This window comes from Sturnus vulgaris, chromosome 5 (assembly GCF_052056855.1).
Source record: "Sturnus vulgaris isolate bStuVul1 chromosome 5, bStuVul1.hap1, whole genome shotgun sequence".
NCBI lineage: Eukaryota > Metazoa > Chordata > Aves > Passeriformes > Sturnidae > Sturnus > Sturnus vulgaris.
In genome coordinates, this window is record NC_142247.1 from 25,650,145 (window position 1) to 25,666,236 (window position 16,092).

Here is a 16,092-nt window from a genome sequence, read left to right on the forward strand (position 1 = left end):
AAAAAATTAATGTAAATGCACCTGTTTATGCAAAATGTGGATGACGAATTTGTAATTAAGAAGAACAGAAATTTTATAAACACAGTCACAATTACTTCATTTACATGTATATGTGTGTTTGTGTGCATATAAATATATATGTACATGATCAGCTTCATATTCTCCAGTCTGATATTTGTCAGGTGAAAATGTCACACTACAATTATACACAAACAGAGGCAAGTTCTGCTGTTTTTACACTACATAGGATCTAACATGTAACCAGTACTTTAAGATCAATAATATAAAACTTTAGTATAATACAGTCCAAAAAGCCAATTGTTTCCTGGCTCCCGTTACACTAGAATCTGGCAAACATAAAAAAGAAACTATCCCTAGCTTTCCCAGTCAGACACAGGAAAGGGGACCAGAAACAGATTGTGCAAAAAAAGAAACAAGAAGTTGATTTCCCCTAATTTAAATGAATTACAGTTTTACTCATTTTAACTATTCTGAATAAGGGCAAGAGGGTAAGAGCAGACAAAAAAGAAGAAAAGGAAAAGTCTTAATGTACAAGGTACCTAAGTTTAGGTGGCTACATGAGTGTCTTCCCCTGCTCTGCTCTGTAAGCTTCTACTGTGTTCAGTGGATATTTAGCTGAGACAGGGGAATCAAAAGGGCCATTCAGCTCATATACCAAGTGGTTTATCAGCCAGATTGCTCCCAGAGACAGTGTTAAGGGTATGGAAAGGAACCTGATCCTGCAATATAAGGGGCCTATTCTTCAAATAAACCATTTTACAGGGTACCATAATCACCTTCCTACCTGAATGTATTGCTTTGTAATATTAATTGCTCTTAATTTAAATGAATTCTTAGCTGAGGCAATGTATGTGTGAGGTAAAATCTATGGCATGGCTTCGGGATCACAGGCTTTCCTCTCCTTCTGTGAGATGAAAGAGATACAGCTCAGCAACACAAATCTTCCCCAACCCTTCCATAGCACAGCTGTGAATTTCTGATTTAACTTTTCTTATTTATTTTCATATTTATTATTTGACCTATATTTTGTCTTATTTGGACTGCTCACTTGAATGACACTCCACACATGTAAACTTAAACAGTTTTTTTTATTCAGGCTTTCAAAAACACCCTTTGCTCTCAGCATCTGAACTCAGCACCCGTGCTGATCAAGAGAGCAGAGAACAATCTCTGGAGTAATTTTAAGAGCTTTTCTCTAAATGATGTTGCATCAGTTATCTAATGATGCATGAAAACGACATAAAACTGGAAATGCTCTCACCAATGTTTCTGAGTAATCACAACATTAAAATGTCAGATCTTCGGGCTGAACTTTTTGAGTGGCGTAGTATAGTTCACTTGTATCACTTGATGCTCAGGTATGAGTAATTTTTCTTCTGTGTAGTGGGTGGCTTTAAAGAGAGATTGCAGCTGTTGACTTTTTCAGATGCTGTTGAGGATCAAGAAGAAGATTTTTATCAGAGCAGAAGAATAGTTGCATGGCTGGGGCTATCTTCTTACATCTGAGGTTAATTCTCATTTCTCTCTATTTTCTACCTGTATTGCAGATAAAGTGAATTTTTCCACAAACACTGAAGGATACCACCAGTCATGCCATTATCTCTGAGTTACCTAGAACTGTGTTGCAGTTTCTTGAATGATCATGCTGGGCTTGCTCTCTCCTTCCCCAGTCTGCTCCCATCTTTGCAACCCGGCTGTTTTCTGCAGCTCTGGGCTGTAGAAGGAACATGCCATGGAACTTATGAATAGAGCTTTCAGCTTATTAGCATCTCAGCCAGTAAAGCATTCGATTCCACAGAGACATGTCAGTAAACCTCAAGGAAGATCTTCTCTGAATTAATATCTTTTTGGCTATTAATAATGTTGACCAGCCCTTAAAACTATCAGTAATAAGAACTACCAGCTGCAACTGAAACCCTGGTACTTTAAAAACCTTAAAAATTCCTCCAATGTGTATGGCGACCCATTATCTCAAATGAACTCATTGCAAATGCAGTGTTTGATGACTACTACCTCAGTGTGATTCACTAGAGTGCTGGATAATGTGTTGCTTACTTTAGTTAGTTTCAAAAGAACAACTGTAATAATCAATTATCAGCAGGAGGTGATTTCCTCCGTGTTCAAATACATCAATTGCCCATTGCTGTCAGGCTCTGCTGGGTGCATCACAAATGGTCACAGCCTCCCAGCATTTCTGTCTTTGCTACTTTGCATGGTGGCAATGATTTCTGACCATTTTTACTCTCTGTGCATTCATATTGGCCCAATGAAGTCTACTTGCTGCCCAGTCTTTTGCATAACGTCATCTGAGGTGTCCTCATGAATCTTTTCAGCCTCTTGGCGCATTTTAATTAGAGTCTCTGTTTTCCCCTCTTTCTGCACCTCTCTTTCTCTCAGTCACCTCTGGGTTTATTTCCATTCTAAAAGTCTCTGGTAGTCAAGGGAACTAGTTTCTGTGCAGCCCAGTGTGAGCTTATTATTTCTTTTAAAGGACTCACTGCATTGTCACTCTTAGTTTCTCCATTTTCCATCTCCTGTGTTTTGCAGATCTGGTAACCATTACAGCAGTGTGTGTGTGTGCTTGTTCTTTCAAATACTTTTCTTTGGCTTTTTGCTTCATTTTTTTACATTCTACATTTTTACATTTTGTCCTTTGAAATTACTCAGTTTTCTATTTCACATTTGAGGTGAACTTTTATAATTCCAACACTGAACATGGAAGTCACTGTGGCACAAAAGACAAAGTTTTGTCAAGAACATTCTTTTATTCACATTACATAATATAAGAGCAACCAGACTGAGTTCAGAAAAAGATCTATCCAGCCCAGTGTCTTACCCCTGGCAATGGCTGACAGCAGATGCCAAAATATGAGTTTGAAAAGCTGTTGGCTGTCTATGATACTACAAAAATATTCTCCAAGCATCCTGTAAGTCGCAGGTCAGTAGTTTGATAAACCAATACATTCAAGATTTTGAGACCGTTTTATTATTTATTTATTTTGCAATTATATACCCTCAAAAAATGTATTCTCTTCATTGGACATGTTGCTTTTTAAATCTCTGTAAGCATGCTTCAGATTGCTGGGGGTTTACATAACCCCCAGCAATCTGAAGCAAGAAATTCCAGAGCTGAAGTACTAGTTGTGTGAAGAACAATTTGCTTTAATTTTGCTTTTATGAACATACCATCCCTGAATGAATATTGATGCTTTCTTGTTCCCGTACAGGAACAGACTGTAAAGTCTTTCTGGAATGGTCTAACCCTGCCCTTCACAAGTTCATAATCTTCTGCCTCTTTCAGTCACTGCTTTTCAAAGCATCATGTTGTTGTCTGGTTTGATCTGTGTTCTTTTCCTTATAGTTCTTTATGCTGGCAATTTGGTTTTTTGATCATAACTACTCCTTGTTAAGATTTTCAATGAATTCTCTACTTATCCACTAGAAGCCGAGGATCTTGGTCCTAAAGGGTAATATCAGACAAAATTGCCCAATTTTTTATCAGAAGTTTTTCCTCATTGTATCTTTCTCTACATTGAGTTATGATGCCCAGTTGTTCAGCTTTTAGAGGTCCTTATACCTTTTTTCACTGCTGGTCTTCAACTTTCTGACCCTGAACAACCCAGTATTCTCAGTAAACTTTGCCACTTCATTGCCCACACTTCCATAGCCACTGCTTCACAGCATTTTAAGAACATGTTAAACAGCATGAGTTCCAGCATGGTCCCTGTAGGACTCCACTGGTGACCTCCCTCCACTGTGAAAATTGGCTATTTACTCCTACCCTTTCTTCCAATCGTTTAATCAGTTGTTTATTCGTGCAACAAGTTTTTATCCCACATTCATTTGTATACTTCAGGTAATTTTGTGGAAGAATCTTGCTGAATGACTTTTGGAAATCCATATAGACTGTATCAGACAGATCTCTTTTATCCACATGAATTAAACAAGCGGTTTTTAAAGTGTGAATAATCTGACCTATTTTCCAGTCACCTACATTAGGATAAAAAGAAGCTACCATTGGAGGGCTTATTCACTCCATTGACTTAAGAGAAACTCTAAACCACCAAAACCACTGGCTTCAGTGAGCTTTCCACTAGAGACCACACATATCCTGCCTTTATGCAAAAAATATATAAGGAAATATGCCTACAAATTCCAGGCCCACAGATCATTTATCCTATAGAGTCCCATAGTTGCTGCCCCATAGAATTAACCTCTTCTCTCCTTGACCAGTTTTCTGAAATACTTCTTGCTCTGGATTGCATCCATTTGTTTCAATTTTTTGTCATTTTTCTGATGCTATGCATTAATTTCCTTTGAATGCTTACCAAACGAGAGAGCTCCAAGGAAGTGTCATGGTTTAACCCCATCCTCAACCATGCCCACACAGTCACTCACTCCCTACCCCACTCCAGTGAGATGAGAGAAAATAGAGGAAGGGTGTAGCAAAAAATCATGGGTTGAGATAAAGACAGGTTAATAGGTAAAGTAAAACTGGATGTGCAAGAAAAACATAAGAAATTATTTTGCCTCTTCCCATGGGCAGACAGGTGTTCAGCCATCTGCAGGAAAGTAGGATTCCATCACTCGGGAAGACAGAATCACAGAATATTCTGAGTTGGAAGAGACTCTCAAAGATCACTGAATCCAGCTCTAAAGTGAATGGCCCATGCAGGGATCAAACCCAAAGCCTTAGTGTTATTAGCATCAAGCTCTAACCAACACCATCATCCCTCCTTCCTCCTTCTTCTCCCAGATTTATATACTGAGCATGGCAGCATATGGACTTGAATGTCCCTTTAGTCAGTGTGGTCAGCTGATCTAGCAGTGCCCCCTCTCAAATTCTTGAACGCCCCCAGCCTCCCCTCTGGAGGCTTCTTGCCTTTCTGCAAGAAGCAGAAAAGACCTTGGCTCTGTGAAAGAGCTGCTCAGCAGCAACTAAAACATCTCTCTCTTATCAGCACTGGTTTCAGCATAAATCTGAAACAGCCCCATACCAGCTACAATGAAGAAAATTAACACTATCCCAGCCAAAGCCAGCACAGGAGAACAGGGAAACCTATGAGAGGGATGTTAATTGGACTTTTAAGGGCTGAATTCACTCTTATCAGCTCACATCCATACACCTGGGCACAGAGGAAGAAGAGAGATCCCAAGACACTTCCTTTATTCCCTCAAGGGTTCCCATCTGGCAACTTGTCACACAATGCTGTCTGAACACATGCACTTTCCATTACTTAATGTTTATTTTCAAAACTGCGGTGTTACTCTGTATTTTTGGTTTCTGTAGCTTGTGGTTTTTTTGCATAGACTAATTTTATTTCAGATTGACCATTTCACACAAATGAAAAGGTACAAATTCCCATGTTCGATGTCTAGCTTAAATATTTCATCTGCTCATAAAAAATTAGAGAAATATTGATATATTTGTCAGCTATTCTTATTATAATGGAGAAATAACCATTTATTTAATTCATCATATTACTCTAACAACCTACTACAGGCAATTTGACCTTATGAATATGTTTTCTATAGATGATTGAGAGTTTCTTTATTCAAAGCTTTCAAACAGTTGTTAGAATTAACCTAATCATTTTTCCTTTATGTTAAAGATATTAATTATTAGAACTCAGACAGATGTATTTTCTCTATCTATTTCATCTCAGCATAGTAATCCAGATTTATTGTAACAGTTTGGTTGGCTGCATTTCTACTGATAAAGAATTAGTGCAGGACAGCTTCTTCGTCCTTCTGGTCCACTCTCTTTAGTGTTTTTGTTTTCCTAAAGAGTGCCTGCTTTTTTTATATTTTCTTTTCCTTAATCTGCTGAGTTTATTATTTAATGTGATTAATTCTGAAGTGTTTTCTTCTGTTTCCCAGATCATATAGTAGCACCTATTTCAAAAGCTTACTGTCAGTTTGTGATTAGAAAATTTTAGTCTGGATGAGCTTAAAGTCTTACACGTTATTCTTAGGCAACCACTACAGCTGTCTTTCTTGATTTAGACTAAACGCCTATAATTCTTCAGCTAATTAAATTAAATCTAATGCCCTATCTCTAGACTTAACTATCAGACCACTTTAGAAATATGAATATTTTAGGGGGTTAAAATTAGATGATTTATAGTAATGTATCTGGGGATTTTATTATGCCTCCTTTGAAATACATAATATTATTTAATTCCAGATTAATATGTCTAGCAGCAAGTCCCTCAGTATTTCTGACTTATTCTTCATAAGCCCTTGTTCTACCATCTGGCTACTGTTGCTTTTGCTCATGCTTCCAGACCTGACCCATCAAATGTCACTTGTTTTTGGCCTCAGCCCTGCTCTCTTTCATAGTGATATTTGTCCCTCTCACGTTTGCATTGAAGTGGTGAGCCTCTCTTCTGCTTTTGAGCCTCAGCAATGGTTAAGGAGCCCAGATCTTCTACAGAGGCATGCCTGGCATGGGAGCCTCTTTGTTGGAATAGCCATCAGTGCAGGCCACCAGCATCCATCAGGAGAGCCCTTTCTTTGTCAGGGTCATCCCTGTGGTTACTACTTGAGGTACCTGCCACTTTCTGCTGTTTCCCACACACACAGGTCATGATGCAAAGTGCCACCACATTGCCCCAGCCTAAGAAGGTGGTTCCCCAGAGCTGGAACAGCTCCCACCAATGAAAGAGTCACATAGGGATAGATGTGTACAATGACATCTCATCACATCCAATTTCTGCTTTTTTGACAAAGCAGACAAAGGCTGGAAGGCACATGGCTGGTTGTGGCCATGTGTGTCATGGCAGAAGTGGACTCCTGGAAAGAAGAATTTATTTCTTCTCTGTTCTGCAGAGTAGGGAGTCAAACTCCCAAATGCCCAAGAGTGCCTTTGGCTGTAAGACTGAATGTCTCCACTGTGGTGATGAGCTGCTTTTCAGATGAGTTGCAGAGCAGTTAGCTTGCTCCTCTGCAGATCTCTCTCCTTAGAGATCCCAGAACTGTGTTTGATGAGCTTCCAGCAGTGTTACTTAGGGGAGTATCCTGACTGCAGTCCAGCCTGGCTTGCTGTAGACCACAGCTCTAGACTTTCATAATTTCAGCTGTATAATGTAAATCATCTCACTCAGCACTGCTAATGTTGCTAAAGAGTTACAAAGGCTTGTTCCATAGCCATGTAGAGCAATTAAGTTAAATAATCCTTTTATATAAATGCTGTATGCAAGTTATAGTCTGTCTGCATTTCCTGCATTTATTTTCATTGTTTTCACTATCATTACTGTTATAATGTGTGCTCATAATGGCATGGACTAAGAAACTCTCTGAAATGCCAGTCTTTTGCCCTGGACCTGAAACTGATTATATACACAGATGTCAAGATCATGTTTCAATAGCATGCATTTTGGAATGTCTGCATACAGACAGAAAGGGATGAATAATTGTGATTGTTTATCTCACTCTCATGGAGATAAACAAGTCTTACAGGTTTCTAAGCACCTCTTGAGAATTTTCTCTTCACTTTCATATTAAAGCAGCCATAAGGTCTGAATTAATCACTTTTTTCTGCTCAATGGTCCTCTTCAGACTAGCCATATCAATGTTTAAGGAACACTGTAGATGTAATCCTGCTGCATTCATACCCAGTAGTTCTGTTGTGCATTTTCCTAGGTCTGATCGGCCAGTCTAATCACAAGATAAAGTTCTATATGGTCAATGGCCTTCACTTTTCTATTCTTTGCTACTGGGGCAAGGCTATGTTTTCAACACTACTCTTTCTTAGGGAGATACTGCAGGAGACAAAACCCAACAGAGGTTGCAGCTTCCTTGCCTGCAACCTACACCAGGCACACCTTAGGCCAGCATCAATTGATTGCAACATGTATTCCAACACCAGAACTTGTTACATGCTTTGCTTTTGTTTGCAGCTCTGTTTTTAAATTACATCATGATCATTTCATGGAATTACTGACTTTGTCTGACTTTTTTCTGTATTCTGCTCTTAAGCACCAGAAAGATATTCATCAGCCCTCTACATAGTCCTTGCCAGCCTTGTCCATATTCCTTGCAGAAACTTTTGCCTTCCTCTGCTTAAAATAGTATTCAGGTTCAGCTCCATGGATTTTTTCCCCATTATATTTTTATGTACTGATTTCAAAGCCAGGGTAGTTATTTTTCAAATATGCAAAAAATTCTCAAAGCACAAGAGCATTAGTTGTATGTCAACACCAGCTTTGGCTGGAAAGCCCTGTGTATGGTGAGCTGGTTTAGAGTCATGATTTTATTGCCTTCATCATTCATAATCCATTATACCATTGCTGTATGATATGACTGCAGTAACATTTCAGATTTTATTAGAATATTATTTTTTTCTCAGAGTTATTTCTTTCCTGTGATAAAGATTTTGAAACTTTTCTGCATAAGAAGTGGGTAGTTATTTTTCATGTTATTATCCTATTCCAAATTTATTTCTTATATTAGCTAGAAATGGGAATTAATATTTGAGAATTCTCAATAGGTCTTTTAACTTCCTGAAACTCAGACGAAGGTGCCACAGCATTGTCAGTTTGCCTTTTGTCCTCAAAAATTCCTAAAAATATCCATTTCTGTCAGATGAAATCCAACATTTGTTACATATACTCACGGAAAAGTACTCTAGAAATTGCAATGTGTAACCAACTCGAGAAAAATAAGTTGATCAGTACTACCTCTAGTTTATCAAAGCTTGACTTAAAAAAAAGTCACTAAAAAGAAAGGCCCAAAAAACCCAAAACGTAAATTCTGCTTGTCACGTTCCTGTTATTGGCAGATGCCCCAGGCAACTCTGCTCTCTCTCTCTCAGATAGTGAAATTATTACCCTAGAGCACAGTGTCTGAAGAGCACTCAGGGCTCGGAAAAACTCAAGGGCAGCAGATATGTTTAATAGGGATCTGGGATGACTAGGGCAAGGATTTCCAAATCTCAGCACCTGCAGTTCTCTTTTATTGGAAACCTGAACATTTGGGTGCATGTTTCAGTTTCAATATTTCTCCAAGTGGCTGAAGGGGGTAACGAGCAGCTCAGGGCTACTGGCACAACCATCTCTGTCTGTCCTTTCGTGCTGTCTGTTCTGTCAGCTGAACGAGCCATGCTAAAATCAAAGGATGAGCATGGCCCCTTCTGCTGAGTAATGGCAAAGATTTACTCTTAACACCGTATTTCTTCCATCCACTCTTTTTCCTCTGTCCTTCCAGAGAATATGGTTCTGCTTTCTTCAGCCCATGTCCAGTAATTTGTGATGACACTGGGTACCACAGTGCGGGGGAGCGAGCATGACCCTACTGCAGGACTCTGGATCCTGCCTAGCAACAGCATCCACTGGCGTGCTGCTTGTGTGCTCTCCCTCCCCTGGCTGGAAGAACAAATGCTAATATTCTTCACATGTGACTCCAGAAACTGAATAATAGGAGCTGACCTGACCATAAATGCCAGGATCACAAAGTCTCAGGAGTTTAGTGGCTAGCATAATGCATCATTATGCTGGTGAACCAAACTCCTTGCTTGCTGTTTGCAGCCACATTAAATATGAATAAGAGAAATAAACAAACCACTGAAAAATCGTCTAATTAAATTGTGCAGTGAGATAGGCCCATGGCTTTTAGTGCTTTTAATTCCCTATAAAATAAAAATAAAAACAAAACCATATTCTCTTTCCTTCTTTTTTGTGACATTTGTTCCCACACAGAAAAGCTAAAATCAGCTGGTGTTTGCTTGCTGTTAACAAAGGACTTTTGCCTGCGAATTTGCCTGCGAATGACTTTTGCAGGGTTAAGGAAAGCATCTGCAGGACCAAAACAAGACTGAAAGCAACAGTGAGTAAAATCAAACTTCATTTGTGTGCCCACTGATCTCTGCTGCCGAATAATTCCTGCTGACTGGAGACATCCTTTGCTCTCTGGCCTAGGAGAGGAAGGGAGTCAGGGACACAGAAGACACAGCAAGGCACAGAATGGCACACTACCACTGTGCCAGCTCCTTTTCTCCATCCAGGCTGAAGACTATGCTCAGCTGTAAGCATGTCTTTTGGGAGTCAGCATTACTACTCACAGGCTGAAAGATAAGTGGGTGCCTGAGTGCCGTGTAAAGCAAAGTCTAATTGGGAGCTCCTGTATCTCTTCCATATGAAGCATTGCCTTTACCTGTTTCACTGAGGTTAAAAGTGAAACACTCCATAAGCAGCACTTACAGTCTTTTTCGTTTCTGTGGTCCCTCTCACTTGACGGATCCAGAAAATAACTTTCTTTAGCTCTAGTCATCCCCACTTGCCCCTAAAGGAGAAATACCTATTAAATTTTTTATGATGTGTAAACAAGTACATTTTCTTTAAAAATGACAGTGTTTCCACAAACAATGCCCCAGTCCCTGGATTTAGCATCAGAGAGGTATTTCAAGGAAAACACCTTCCAGTCACTCTGCTTCTGATTACACTGGCAGATCTGAAATATGGCCACTTGCCACATAGGCCTCCAAGCACTTGTAATATCCCCCTTCTCCCAAATCACATGCATTTGAATTTCTTTGCCTCATAGAATCCAGGAGCTCTTTTTGGGGTGAGAAAAAACACGTATTCTGGAAAATGAGCAGCTGAATATTTCCCTCTGGATTCGGGTTGATAAATATTAAAGGATGGCAGCAGTTCTTATTTGCAGAGAAGAAAAAAGACACTACTCCAATCTCCTGAGCCATATTGGAAAGTTTATTTTATTTAGCAAAGATGAAAATTGCACTGGAGACGTCAACACTTTGATAGCCCTGAAGCATTTTGGCACCCTCTGATCACAGGAGCTGAATCAAGAGAGACTGCCCCATTGCTGTGCTCGCTGCCTGTCCTAACAGGTGTATTGGGGAACGTTTGCCAAAAAGGCGGAGAATGATGCATGTCTGATGAGCCAGTGGATGCCATTTGGCCAGAAAAGTAGCTGGATGATAGAAATATGTAAAATCACAAGTAAAATATAACCTTGTGTGAATCTCTGTATGGTGTCTTTTTCCTGCAGTCTGCAGCCTCTAAAAGACACTAGAATTAGGCAATGTATTTTAAATCATATCAACAACCATTTTTTAGAAAAGAACACCGTCTAAGACCTCCCACTCACTAATCACATAATGTGAAATAGTCCATGAATGCCCAAACCAAATCCCTCTTTTGGTCTTTAATCAAAATGTACAATATTTTTAAATTCTCTAGAGACAGTGTTTCTGAAAATAGACTACTAAGGCTATCAGCACAGAATCTTCAGCTAACCTTTTCAAGTGTTTGCAAATGACAAAATTGTTCCCACTGTAATTTATGGCATTACATTGAGGAATATCGGGAAACATACCTAAAGGCTCTGACAATAATTTTGTTACTAATATATTCCCCTGGTCTGCCTTTGAACCCTGTCATTCCTTGCCTTGCAGCTGTGTTTAATGAGTGGTGAGATTATTCAAATGAGCCCATAGCAGAATATTGTTTTCTTAGCTCTTAAATCTTGAGAAGACATCTCCTGCCAGTCAGCAGGTAAAACCTACATCACAACCTTAGCATTGAATTCAGTGTTATGGTTACAGGTTTGTAAGTACCTCTGTAGCCTATAAATATAATTGTGCCTGGTTGTGATGGAGCTGATCTCTACTTACAGCAGCTGCCAATGAGCCAGCAATAAAACAAAAGAAGAAACAGCTCAGCCTGTCATAGATAAGGGAGAAGCCAAATGTGACTGTGCTTATGCCATGGCATACAGGCTTCTGCAAGTACATTGCAAAGAGAGTTTGCAGGACACTCAGACAGAGCAGATTTGTATATGGGAGATTGTTGCCATCTGTTATTTCCCATTCTTAACCACTGGGTTTTGTCCCTGAGAGAGAAAAAGGAGACAGAAAGAAATTCAATTCTGTCCAAAGATGGATTGTGAGAGACGTTTTCCAGCATGGAACAAAATTAATAAGGTCCAATTTAAAACTGATAAATAGTCAATTCAGTATGGTGGGATTAAGGATATTTCCTAAGGAATTTACAGAGAGATAAGCATCTCATGAATAAATAAATTCAGCTGCAGCACACAACATATTTATTGATTCACAAGCCATTTGTTTGAGAGTTTGCCCCCGAGGAGCAGAAGGTATCCTATTATTATTGATAATATAAGAGTTACAGTTATATTCAGAAACGACAAACTGCATTTAAATGATATCTTGGGGTTAGAACAAGAACCCACCAAAGCCAGGAAATTCAAAGTTAAGTCTGACACTATGTCAGCCTGCATGGTGTCAGGAAAAATGACAGTCGTGTCTTTGCATATCTTGGCTTCTGTGGTTTATATCTCAATTTTAATGGCATAGAAGTGATATAATTTCCTTCTAAATTCATTTTTGTTTTACTTTATCATAAATAAAACAGAGCAGTGCAGGACTGAATATGGAAAGAGGTCACAGCAGCTCTCCTGAGGTAATAACTGTCTGCGATAGAAAGAACTCTACCACTTGTCTAATTGATTATTATTTATTAGTTGCATGTTTGCCTGGTTAAACAATTTACTGATAGCTTTCACAGGCAGATACAAGGACAAAATGTCTGGTCAAGAAGCTTGTAGACAGGACAGGTAACAGAAAAGCAAGGCTTGTAGGAAGACCCAGCAAATTTGCATGAGTGTGGCTCTGAGTGGTGCTGGGACTTAGAGCTTTCTCAAAGAAAGAAGATTGTTTTTCACTTATCCCTTTTTCCAGCACCTTCTGGAGGAAAACACCTTGAAAATAATATCCATATTATGTCACATTATTCGCTGCCTTAAACTGTGGCTGCTGGTGCTCCTGTGCCCAGTTTGCTGCTGTATAAATCAGGGCAGCTGAACTGATGTGCACAGTGACTGTCTTCACTGTCCAGAGAGGACATTCACTCACTCGATGGGAGTCTTGGGGGAGTTCTTGCAGGAGACCTTTGATGTTTTCGTACTCCACATCCTTGGAAGAACAGGAGGATCTCCTGTTTGTGCACTAGGCTAGTGGTGCTGTATGTGTTATTTCCACACAGGTGAAAAAGGTTTAACTAAAGCCACATTTTCATAATGTGGTAGAGGTAGAGAAAAACGCAAATTTGCCTTTACTTGCCCTGGGAGGCAATTCTTGGAGCTTAAATTATTGTTGGTAGGAGTAAACTATGTTTCTAATCCTCTTTATTCTTTTATTTTCTAATCCTTTTTATTTTTGTATCCTTCAGTTACACAAACCCTTACCCTTCCATATGTCAGCTCCTGGCTCCAAATGGGAAACTAGAGATATTTACATGGTGAATTTGTTGGGTGTTGCAGAGGACAACACATCTGTTCATCAATGGCAGAATTATATTTACAGATCTATGTGTCCGTAGAAATTACACTCCAGGTTAACTTCCAGGCAAGTTGGGAATGCACACATTTTAGTAAGAAAAATTCAGGAATTCTGTACAATTTAACAGGCTGGTATAAGAACTGTTTGATAGACTGTTTCTCATGTGTGTGACAAAACTGACAATCTAGACTATTTCTTTACATATCTCAGTGCAGTAGAAGATGTAAGATAGAAAAGATGTAAGGTAGATGACCAGACATGGATCCTCTGTTTGAACATGGGGATTGATAATTATATTTCCTTCAAAAATAAATATAGTATATATATTTTGCCCACATTGGGCAAATTCACAGGTAGTAACTCTTCTGAGCTATTTGTGCTGAAAAAATCCATCATAGTAATAGATTTTTGTAAGGGTTGAAAAAATAAAGCCACAGGTGTGATAGACTAATAGTTTGAACTTTGCTAAGTTCAAACTTACAGAGATTCTCACAAAAAAAGAATAAAAATCTAGATCAGGTCAGATCTGTTTGATTTGTTTATTGGAAGGAGGGTGGAAGATAATACTCTTTGAGGGCAATTTTACAAATAATTCCCGTTCTCCTAGATTTAGTCAACATTTCAGCACGTGACTAATAACTAAGCTCATAGGGAGGGCCTGCCTTTTTTTTATCCCTGATACCCTTACAGTTGTAATCATGCATCTTGTCAGTTGTTATAAAGACAAATGCTCCCCATTGCTGTACTGTCAGCGCATTTCAGTAAAAGCAGAACGGTAGCACAGCACACCTGTTAGAGGTGTGGAATGCACCATTTGTCTTGTCATAGCAGCAGAATCAGGTATGCCTTGAGATGACAGGGTCTTTGGTGCAGGAAAAATTTGGGCCTACTCTTTGCACTGCTGTTGACCATTCTGCTGCCATCTGTGCACTTCCATAAGGCTCTTCTAATAAGTTAGGAAATAGGGAGCTAGTTTCTCTGGGAAACAGCTACTTTTAATATGGAGGAAAAACCCTTGCCTTTTTCTTTGAAATGCATCATACAGAGAACCACTGAGCTATACATTCATTATTAAATACACACGGTGGGACTTGGAGGCAGAAGTTCATGATCGTGACCTTTCTTCCTTTATTGTATTCAGCTTTTGAACAGGCAGATGGGGTTTAGCTTAACTGTTAACATAAATTGCCATATGGAACAAAACACAGCTGATTATTATATTAACACTGATTTTAATATGTTTTATCATGTTATTGCAGCTTCAGTTGCCATGCTATTCTGTTCAGTATATTCATTCGAGAAATTTTATGTTGTATCTTACAAATTGAGATCCTATTACAAACATATGGTGTATAAATAGATTTTGCCACCTGGTGACTGTTAAAAATCTGTAAGGGAGAGATTGCTGAAGTGTTAACTCCTCCCTGCCGGAAGTCACTTTACCAATTGCAGAGATTTTAAAGAAACAGTGAGAGGTGAAAATTTTTGATTTGCTGCTGTGACAAAGGGTTAATTGTGCTAATTGCATTGAAATACCTGCTCAGTTTAAAGTGTTTCCCTGTTGTGATTGTCTTGGGAGTCAAATTGTTTTTAAATTGGTTTGTCACTTGAATGCATTTGGAACTTCGTGATTAGGGTTGTGGAAACGGAGATAATGTTTAAGTTACATAACAATTGCTTCCATAATCAATCACTGTCTCATTTTAGACCTACCTAAGAAGGTTCCTGTACACATGAGAATACGCCAATTGAGGTAATGGATGAGGTAAGCTAGCTGCTTGCTGGCTGTGAACATTTGCATTTCTTTCCACCGGTGAGTGCTGTACAGAGTATTTGTGGGCTTTCTGCTTTCTGGAGTCACACCCATGATCTCCATGAGTCATGGTACGCCATGAATGAAATGAGCAGATGAAAAAAATCCCTCTCCTAAATCTTAAAAATGTTTGCTTAGTTGTGTTGCTCTTGTCTGCTCTTACAAATAAAGAAATAAGGCAGCAGACCCTATTCATTGACCACTCAAGTTAACAGATGAACTTTTCTGGGCTGTGCCCCAGCCTGTGGCATCTGGCAATCTGCGAGGGTGGAGGGGAGCATTGTTATTCATGGAAGCTTTTCAGCTGTGCCCGGCAGAAAGTGCCTACAAATGTAAGTCCTGTGGGCTTTTTCTTTGTTCATAGATTGGCAAAGGTATTGAAATGTATATATGAGCTTGTAAGAAAGAGGTGAGACTACTAACAAGAATATCTAATTAATGGGTTGAGTTTTAAAGAAGTGTCTCCAATAGTAATTGGTGATCTCAGGAAAGGTAGTGGTACCTATGCTCTGTAATGACCTGAGGACCATAAATGCTGAAGATAGATGGGTAGACATGATAGGAATACAGTTACTTCAACAGTTTTATAGGGGCCAAGTAAAGGGCAAGTAATTCCCTGGGGACAAAACTGATAAAAGGCATCAGGGTAGATTGATGGAAAGAACAAGAAATGGGTTAGCTGAAATTTATTGCAGACCTGGGCAGTGTTTGCTGTGGATAGAGTGAAAATATGAAAGAGAATTGAGTGGCAGTAACAGCCAAAGTGGAAGCAGCTAATGGGGAAAGGAGACTGAAGAGATGATTCAGATACTGAATGGAGAAATATGTTTACTGGTGGGAACTGGCTGCCCAAAAGGCAGGAGTGGGAGGCAGAGACATGGGAGATGGGCATCTGGCTGGGACATAGGTGGGGGCTTCAGGGCCATGTGAGGATGAG